This window comes from Ovis canadensis, chromosome 12 (genome assembly GCF_042477335.2).
Source record: "Ovis canadensis isolate MfBH-ARS-UI-01 breed Bighorn chromosome 12, ARS-UI_OviCan_v2, whole genome shotgun sequence".
In the NCBI taxonomy this organism is placed as follows: Eukaryota; Metazoa; Chordata; class Mammalia; order Artiodactyla; family Bovidae; genus Ovis; species Ovis canadensis.
In genome coordinates this window covers 64,259,586-64,266,074 of record NC_091256.1, presented here as the reverse complement: position 1 = coordinate 64,266,074, position 6,489 = coordinate 64,259,586, and positions in this window count along the sequence as shown.

Here is a 6,489-nt window from a genome sequence, read left to right as displayed (position 1 = left end):
AATTTAAGTTCCCTTTGAGCCAATTACTATTTTATTCTTTGCCACCATTTAGATTACTAGGATAACTTAGTACTGCATCAAAGCATGATTGTATAATGGGTGTTAGTAAGAACTCAGGATCTTCATACATTCCTGGTAGGAATGTTAAATGGTATGTCCACTTTGGAAAACAGGCTGGCAATTCCTCAAATGATTCAACATTGTTGTTCAATCACTAAGTTGTGTCCAACTCTTTGTAACCTCATGGACTGCAGCACACCAAGCTCCTCTGTCCTCCACTATCTCTTGGAGTTTGCTCAAATTCATGTCAGTGATGCTCTCTAACTGTCTCATCCTCTGCTGCCCTCTTCTTCTTTTGCCTTCAATCTTCCCAGCATCAGGGTTTTTTCAAATGATTCAGCTTTTTGCATCAAGTGGCCAAAGTATTGGAGCTTCAGTTCCAGCATCATCCCTTCCAATGAATATATTTCCTTTAGAATTGATTAGTTTGATCTCCTTTCAGTCCTAGAGACTCTCAGGGATCTTTGAAAGCATCAGTTCTTTGGTGCTAGCCTTCCTTATGGTCCATCTCTCACATCCATACATGAATACGAGAAAAAACACAGCTTTGACTATAGGACCTTTGTTGGCAATGTGGTATCTGTGCTTTTTTCCAACATGTTACCATGTGTCTCAGCAGTTCTACTTCTAGTTATATACCTATGAGGAATGAAAACATGTGTCCATACCAAAGGTTGTACACAGTGTTTACAGCAGCAGTTTCATAATAGCCAAAATGTAGACATAACTCAAATGTAATTCAGTAGATGAATGAGTAAATAAAATGTGGTATATCCATACAGTGGAATATTATTCAGCCATAAGAAGGAATGAAGTACTGATACATGTTACAACTTCAGTGAACCTAAAAGCAATACATTAAGTGAAGGATGTAGACTTTTGGTGCAGAAGTCTACATATTCTATGATTCCGTTCATGTCTCCAGAATAGGGAAATTTATAGAGATAGAAAGGTTAGTGGTGACTTATGATGAGGGGTGGGCATTTGTACAGAGGGTGATAGCTAAAATGTCTGTGTTTTTTTGAGATCATGAAATTATTCTAACCTTGACTGTGTCGATGGTTGTACATCTTTGTGCATATATGGATACCAGTGAATTGTACACTTTAAATGGGTGAATTATATGGCACATGAATTATAACCCAGTCAAACAGTTTAAAAATTTTATAAAAGGAAAAACATTTATTGTGACTTGCTAGGAACTTGTGTTAAATGGAGACCTTTGAGGACCAACAGCACAACTTTTCAATGAAATAGAGAGTAGTTACTGCAAAGCAGAGAACCAGTAGAACTGTTTATCTTATAGATTACCTATTAATGTCTATGTTTTCTGGCTGTGTAATCTTGGGCAAAGTACTTGAATTTTCATAAGACCAAATTTCCTCCTCTGGGATGGGGACATGCTGGTATCTATTATTAGACTGTCTATGGCTCTTGCCTGGAAAATCCCATGGATGGAGGAACCTGGGAGGCTGCAGTCCATGGGGGCTCAAAGAGTCGGACATGACTGAGCAACTTCTCTTTCACTTTTCAATTTCATGCATTGGAGAAGGAAATGGCAACCCACTCCAGTGTTCTTGCCTGAAGAATCCCAGGGATGGCGGAGCCTGGTGGGCTGCCATCTATGGGGTCACACAGAGTTGGACATGACTGAAGTGACTTAGCAGCAGCAGCAGCATGGAGCTCATATTAATAATATGATGGCTCATGTCATGTAGCATGTTCTACTTAATGGTATTTTGCTACGAGACATGAAGCATCCTAAAACAAGTATCTCTGAGCTCAGTGTCACGTTTTCCTAAATTGTCCTTCCCTTAAAAAATTGCTTATTTATTTATTTTGTGGCACGGTCTTTCTTCCAGTTGCGGCAAGTGGTGTTCACTCTCTAGTTGTGGTGCACGGACTTCTTATTGTAGTGGCTTCTTTTGCTGCAGAGTACAGGCTCTAGGGATGTAGGTTCAGTAGTTGTGGCACATGGGCTTAGTCTCCCCAAGACATGTGGAATTTTTCTGAACCAGGGACTGAACCCATGTCCCCTGCATTGACAGGTGGGTTCTCAAGCACTGAACCACAAGGAAAGTTCTGCCCTTCCTTTCTATAATGGTTGGCTGCAGTACTCTGCAGCTTTTGGGAGCTGTGGGTAATAATAACTGATGGGTTGGCCCTGATTTGTCAGAGAATTGGTTCCTAACTCCCCTGGGACTATGAGTCTGAGCAAAGTCAGGGAGTCCTCTGAGGGAGGACAATTTAAAGTCTATAGAATTGGACAGGTGCCAGGGGAAATCTTAAGAATATTGATAGGACCATTGATTTGAAGCAGAGCAAATTTATATCCTTCCTAATCTTAAGAGCTCTCAGTGGACTTTGAAACATTTCCAGTATAAGATGGCATTTAAACTAGTTTTGCCCAAATGACTTGTTTGTGCCAAAATCCCCTCCCCCAACCCAAATCTCTTCCTTTTCCTGCTGGCAATTCCACATCTCTTCTTAGATACCTCTCCAGTATGCCCTCCCATGCGGATTTCCCTGAGGGTATCTGTATGTGATGGCAAGACCTTTCCTGACCCGTAATTCACAATGTGATATGTTCCCACTTGGTTGGTTAATTTTCTTTGTGTTTATCACATGCACGGAGATTCTGAGTGGTTTCTCACACTGTCTCCTCCTGCCTCCCCCTCCACCCCCCACAACTTTCCTTTATTCCATCTTTCTGTGGCTGGCATAGTGTCAGGTGTCAAAGAGATATTCAATAAATGATCTTTATCAGCACAGGAGTAACAAAAGTCCTTAAGTCAGTTACCATCTTCTCTAAGCTTGCTTGCTTTTGACTTTTATCTTTGGAGGTGTTTTTGGTACCTGAACCCATCTCTGTGAAGAATAATATTGTCAATGACTGCAGACCAGGGCTGAGCAGCAGGAGTGCATGGATCTCATGTAAAGGGGGACCTGCTGTCCCAGTTTATTCCCAGCATGAGACACACAGGCTCAACAGCAGCAAATCGGACTTCTTCTTTTTTTTTTAATTATTTCTTTAATTTTGGCTGCTGGGTCTCGGTCACTGTGTGGGCTTTCCTCTAGGTGCAGCCATCAAGGGCTACTCTTTCGTTGCGGTGCTTGCTGTGGCTTCTCATTGTGGTGGCTTCTCTTGTTGCAAAGCATGGGCTCTAGTTGTGCAGGCCTCAGTAGTTACAGTTCATGGGCTCAGTAGTTGTCGTGCACAGGCTTAGTTGCCCTAAGCATGTGGAACCTTCCTGGACCAGGGATTGAACCCATGTCCCCTGAATTGGCAGGCAGATTCTTAACTGCTGGACCATGAGGGAAGTCCTAAGTCTGACTTCTGAAAAAATTGAAATCTAGATGTCTTAAAATGTTGACCAGCAGCTCTAAAATGTTAGCATTGACAACATAGTATGGGGGAATGAGCAGGACAGGAGACAGCCCAGGAAGAGACTCATGTAAAGGGAAATTTGATAGATAATAGTAATGTTGCAGCAGGGAAAAGATGGGGTGGGAAAAGATGTTTGGGGGAAACTGTTCACAATCTTGACAAAAACAAAACTGTATCTTACCTTACACCAGATATAAAAGCACTCTCCAGATAGACAAGGACTAAACGTAAAAGGGAGAATCATGAAGGAGGCTGACTTCACAGCCCAGAAGAAGGGAAGGATATTTTAAGCAAGGCCTTCAAAACAGATAAGTCAGAAGAGCCATGAATCTGACCATATTAAAATGAAGCATTTCTCAATAAGAAAAGACACCGTGGTCAAAGTTAACAGCTCGGCAAAGATATTGGCAAAGTTTAAATGGATATCTAGCAAAGTGAAGGAACCTACTGTGCAAATCAATAAGAAAGTCAAATATAGAAAACGACTAGAAAAATGAGCAAAGGCTGTGAACAGGCAATTTCCTGAAGAGGAAGCCTCTGGTTAATAAGCTTTCCATGAAGTGCACAGTTTACTAATAATTAAGGAAATCAAGTCAAATCAATGACTCATTAGATCACCCAACTTCCTAATACTTGCCAGCGACAGTAATGGGCAAAGATGTGGGGAAGTAGGAACCCATGTGTGGTCCCAGTGAGCATGTGAACCGGCAGAACCATCCTGGAGTGGTACTTGGCCGCACTGACTGCAATAAAATTTGTATGTATCTTTGAGTAAGTCCATTCCTGGGTATGAAACCAGGGAGGTTCTTGCATAGATCCCTCCCTCCCAGTTTATGCCCCTTATCCTGGTGTAATTACTAATAGCGGTTTCATTCATGCACTGTCAAAGTGTTCTGATTTGGACGATGTATTGATGACTAACCATTAGGTGGCATCATTACTGTGTTGGCCACAGTTACAGGGCATAGGAGACAACTCAGGTACCTGGTACTAAGGGAGCAGACAGAAGAAAATGTGTGGAATTTAATATATTAAACACCATGTAGCGGTGAGAAGGGATGTACAGAGAAGGGAAGGGAAAATCATGGTTTTCCAAACAAAGGGCTTCGGCAGGTTGAATTAGTATGTAAAGGATTACCTTGGATCTTTTTTTTAAAGATTATTTTTAAAGAACAGTTTTAGGTTCACAGCAAAATTAAGAACAAGGTACAGAAATTGGCCATATATCCCCTCACTTCACATATGCACAGCCTCCCCACATAATCAACACCGCCCCGCCCCCCAACCAGAGTGGTACATTTGTTACAGTTGATGCACCTACACTGATACATCATCAGGACCAAAAGTTTATAGTTTACATTAGGGTTCACTCTTGTGGTACCTTCTGTGGGTTTGAATAAATATATAAAGACATGTGGGGCTTCCCTGGTGGTTCAGTGGTAAAAAGTCTGCCTGCCGGTGCAGGAGACATGAGTTCCATCTCTGGTCCAGGGAGATCCCTTGGAGAGGGAAATGGCAACCCACTCCAGTGTGGGGTCACAAAGAGTTGAACACCACTTAGCAACTGAATACCACTTGGCTTCCCTCATAGCTCAGTTGGTAAAGAATCCACCTGCAGTGCAGGAGACCCTGGTTCAACTCCTGGGTTGGGAAGATCCCCTAGGAAGGGATAGGCTACCCACTCCATTATTCTTGGGCTTCCCTTGTGGCTCAGCTGGTAAAGAATTTGCCTGCAATGTGGGAGACTTGGGTTCAATCCCTGGGTTGGGAGGATCCCCTGGAAAAGGGAAAGGCTACCCACTCCAGTAATCTGGCCTGGAGAATTCCATGGTCTGTTTAGTCTATGGGGTCACAAAGAGTTGGACATTGAGTGACTTTCACTAGTAACTGAACAACACCAACAGCACTGACATGTATGCATCACTATGGTATCATAGAAGGAATTTTTATTGCCCTAAAAATCCTCTGTGCTCCCTGCATTCACCCTCCCCTCCCAATTCAGCTTGGAGTTTTTTTTTTTTTCTGGTGGTGGCATAGTAGCCCATTGCTCAGATGCATTGAAACTTCCATAGCCACCCAGAGTTGGGAAGCCAACCCATTTCACATCCTGTGTGTGGTTTCTGCCGTTATCAAGTGATCCGGTCTTCTCCTGACCTTAGTCCTTGCTTGTCTTACACCTGAGTGGTCAGAGAGAATGTTCTCTGATGTTTTATACTTTCATGACCTGGAGAAGAACCTCTTCTGTATGAGAAAGGGGATCCGCAATGGTTCAAGCTGCTGTAAACCATAAACATGAAGTAGGCTTTATTTCACTCATTATTTCAAGGCGTCTTCTGCCTTGCCTTAACCATGCCAGGTTATGTTCCAACATCAAGGAGCAGTGCATCTTTGGTGACAAAGGGTTCTGATGGGAAAGGCCTCTGTGTGACAGCCTTTCTGGAACTTCGGAACTTTGCTATTCTGTTCTTGAGATACAGAAAGTAAGCAACTTTTGAACCAAAGTCCTCTTGGGGAAAAACATGGGTGCTTTGACTGTTGTTGGTGCTTTGTTACTCTCTCTCTTTCCTGGCGGAAGTGGTGCTGCGAGCGCCCTGCCAGGGTTGCAGCCAGATCCCCAGTGGAAGTATCCAAAATGCTGGCTGGAGATGTTGCTGCGTCTCACAAGTTAGCAGCTTTGTGATCAGCAGATGGGATAGCAGGATAAAGACACAGCACCCTCAGAAACAGCTGTTGTAACCATGGGAGAAGTATTTCTCCCTGCCTTTCCCCAGAGAAACTGCCCTTGGGGGTCTGGGCAGGGGACTGGACTGGTGACTCTCTGCACAGAATAGGCCTGGTTTGGCAAAGATGAAGCACCCGGACCATTTCTGTGTCGCTGGAGTGACATGGGGGATGGATGGCATTTTCCCTCTTTTCTTCTTGATCTTTGGATTTTATTGCTGGCATTGTCTTCTCCTGTTCTGTTCTGGTTCTTCCTGGGCTGTGGGCACGAAGAGGTTACAGCGGCCGAGAGCCTCTGGGCTGAGTTAGCACTTCCCTCT